The sequence below is a fragment of the Neopelma chrysocephalum genome, unplaced genomic scaffold (genome assembly GCF_003984885.1).
Source record: "Neopelma chrysocephalum unplaced genomic scaffold, ASM398488v2 Primary Assembly neopelma1_25, whole genome shotgun sequence".
Lineage (NCBI taxonomy): Eukaryota > Metazoa > Chordata > Aves > Passeriformes > Pipridae > Neopelma > Neopelma chrysocephalum.
The window spans coordinates 9,019,681-9,023,013 of NW_020897694.1; positions in this window are offsets into that span (position 1 = coordinate 9,019,681).

Consider the following 3,333-nt stretch of genomic DNA (forward strand, 5'->3'; position numbering starts at 1 on the left):
TATTATCTGATCATTTTGCATCTAGAAGATATATGTATCTCACTTATGAGGTCACTTTTTTTTTTAATTGATCATGCTATGACTTTTTGGCAATTGAATTAACTGTCGCGCCTGTGTTTTAATAAATTAAATTTACTAGTGGGTGAAGATATGTTTTTTATTGATTGCATGTCTGACAAGGAATCTCCCCAGTGTGCAGGGGGAGAAAGACAAAGAAACAGATATTGAGTTTCTTATGTGGGCCATCATTTCACAAGAGAGAAATGTCTTTAGAGGTGTGAGAACATCCTGCTGCCTTATTCACATTACTAACAAAATAGTGAGCAACATCCATCAAAATCTGAGATGCAGATAAAGTAATAGATTTTTTTAAAATTATGATTTACTTACAAAAGGATTTAATACCATCCTTGTTAGGGATCTTCTCATGAACCTTTAACAACACTTGTATAACATGCCATGTTTTCACTTACTGTCATTTCTTCATTTGGTATCCTTGCATGTCTCTGCTCATGAAAGTAAACCCAGGATTCTTCACTGTGAAAGTATAGTAGTAAAAATGTAGTTAAAAAAGAAAGCCACCATATTTATTCTAAAAAGTAAAGCTCATGACAGCTAAATTGCTAGCAATGTGTGTAGATCCCTCAAGGGACCACATATCCCTTTAAAAGTACTTTGATATGTTACCTCAATTTTCCAGGAGACAAATCTAAAAATAGCTGTGTGCATAGAAAGTTAAAGCAATAGTAAACTTTTGAGCTTGAAGGAGACATAAGAACAGGAAATGAAGCCTTTAAGTGACTGGGACCCTTCATATGTATGTTTTCCTGTCATTCAGGGAAGTCCTGGTATTTCTAGACAAAGTTAATTTTTTAGTCCGAAGCTACACTAGAGACACAGAGAGATTTTCTAAAGTAGTTTTGCAGGCAGCCTGAACCACTTCATGCTCAGCAGAAGGAAAGCCCGCTCTTCCCGTTAGTTTTTTTAGCCCTGGTTCAGGACCACGTGTGCCTATGATTGCCTGATGGCGTGGTGTCACAGTGAGCAGGGGAGCATCACATGATTGCGATTGTCCCCTCTACTCTGCTGTCATGAGACTCCACCTGGAGTCCTGCACCCAGCTCTGGGGCCCCCAACATGAGACGGACTTTGACCTTTTGGAGCAGGTCCAGCATAGGCCACAAAGATGATCAGAGGGCTGGAGTGCCTTTCCCATGAAGATGGACTGAGAGAGTTGGGGTCATTCAACCTGGAGAAGAGAAGGCTCTGAGGAGACCTTAGAGCAGCCTTCCAGTACCTAAAGAGGCCCTATAAAACAGCTGAAGAGGAACTTCTTAGAAGGGCATGTAGTGAAACTGAAAGAGGGAATGGATGTGGATGCCCCATTCCTGAAAGTATTCAAGGCCAGGTTGGATGGGGCTTGGAGCAAGCTCCTCTAGCAAAATGTGTCCCTGTCCACAGCAGAAGGTTGGAACTTGGTGATCTCAAAAGTCCCCTCTAACCCGAACCATTGTATCATTCTAGCATTTTATGATTATTAATTTAATCAATGCATTATCCCATTCATTTTCATGGTATATCCTCTGTCTTGCTCAACACACATCCTTGTCACCATAGTTTTTATTTTGCATTGGCCCCTGAGTGTGTTGGGAGAAAAGGTTGCACATTTTGCTGCTCAGCATCTCCTTCTGAGGTGCATATTCCTCTATGTGACAACAGCATGCTGTGCTGGCAGCAGAGCAGTCATTGAACTTTTCCCCCTGTCTTAGAGCTGTTGATGCTTCCTTGGTCCTTTGGGATGGGCAAGGTAGAAACGACCTACTGCCTTTTCAGCTAATAGGAGTGAAAATAAGATTCATCCAAAACAACCAAATGTAATTGAAGCCAGGAGAAGTCAGATTCTGTTTCAATAGTGATACCATCCCTGTGTTCATGTTTTGATTTCCTGCATCATATCTGAGACAGTTTAAATGACAAACTATTTAAAAGACAGTGTAAATGAAGTAGAAATGAAGATTTTCTGAGAGAGTCCAATATTGTTTGGGGTGTTTGAGCTTTCCAGCCAGCGCTGAATGTGACTTGCCCAGGCAATACAACTGTCCCCACGTGCTATGCAGTCCTGTACCTCTCACAGAGTTGTGCTGTGTATATACAGGAATCTACCTAGACAACTGCAAAAGGCAAGCAGTATACTTAGTTGCACTCAGCTGATGTTATGTAGCTACCAGTCAACAGCTGAAGAAGCCCAAAGAAATTAAATAGGTTCCTTTGTCCCAAATTCCCTTTCTGCCTTTCAGAAAACTGGTCAGATTTCCACCACTGCTTCTCCTTTTTGATTTTACAGCTGAAAGGATAAAACTGCCTAACACAGGGGCCAAAGCATGGTCACACAAGTCATATTCCTGCTCACAGTAGCAAAATTTGAGCCTTTATTGCCAAAGCTAAGAAATAAAGCTCTGGACCTTAATTTATTACTCATATTGCCTCACGCAGGGCTTGAATGATCAGAGTGGTGGTTGGCAGGTTTGCTCTTCCTGTTTGCTGTCTGCATTTCCAGATGTTGAGATGCTGAGCATGTTAACTGTTGGATGATATTATATCTTCTTCTGGGCAGCTGTGGTAGATGCAATTGGGGATGATTCAGTCAGCATGGAGCTGTGTTTCATAACATATAAAAATTTTGGGGAAGGAAATCCCTGAAGAGGGGATCTGTGCTCTCTACAGATTTTTCTTACATTATCACCAACTTTCAGTTCCGGAGGCAAGGAGCCTGACTGTCTCTGGCAGGCCCGCTCCAGGTCCCTCTCTGAGGTCCAGCCCTTCATAACAGATAAATCCCTTCTCATGCTTGGTTTTTCCTTGTAACCAGTCTCCCACCAGAGCTTCAGGATGTTTAAGGATGCTTTGCTCATTTGTGAGATACTGCTTGCATGCTGTAAGTTAGCAATATTTTCTTGGCAACTACCAGGACAAACAATCCAGAAGGAATAAGAAAAACAATCCATCTCAGGAGCCATCACATGTCTTCTGATCTTTTTTACTGTAGCTAGGTCAGTCTCTTCTGGTGGTCCGTCACCACTCAAAAAAAAAAAACAAAACAACCCAGATTAGGAAGGTGAGCATGCTAAAAAACCCAGTGCCCTCAGAGAGGTTTTTTTTTTAATTTCATTTTCTTAATTTTGAATCTCACTGACCTGACTACTGAAGACCTTGATGCTTGTAGAATTCTCTTCATAAAGCTCTAGCAGCAGCACAGGCTCACTTAAATCCTCCAGAAGTGGAGGTGGTATGTGAAGTACACAGCTCAGGGCTGTTACACCAGCCTTTCACAGA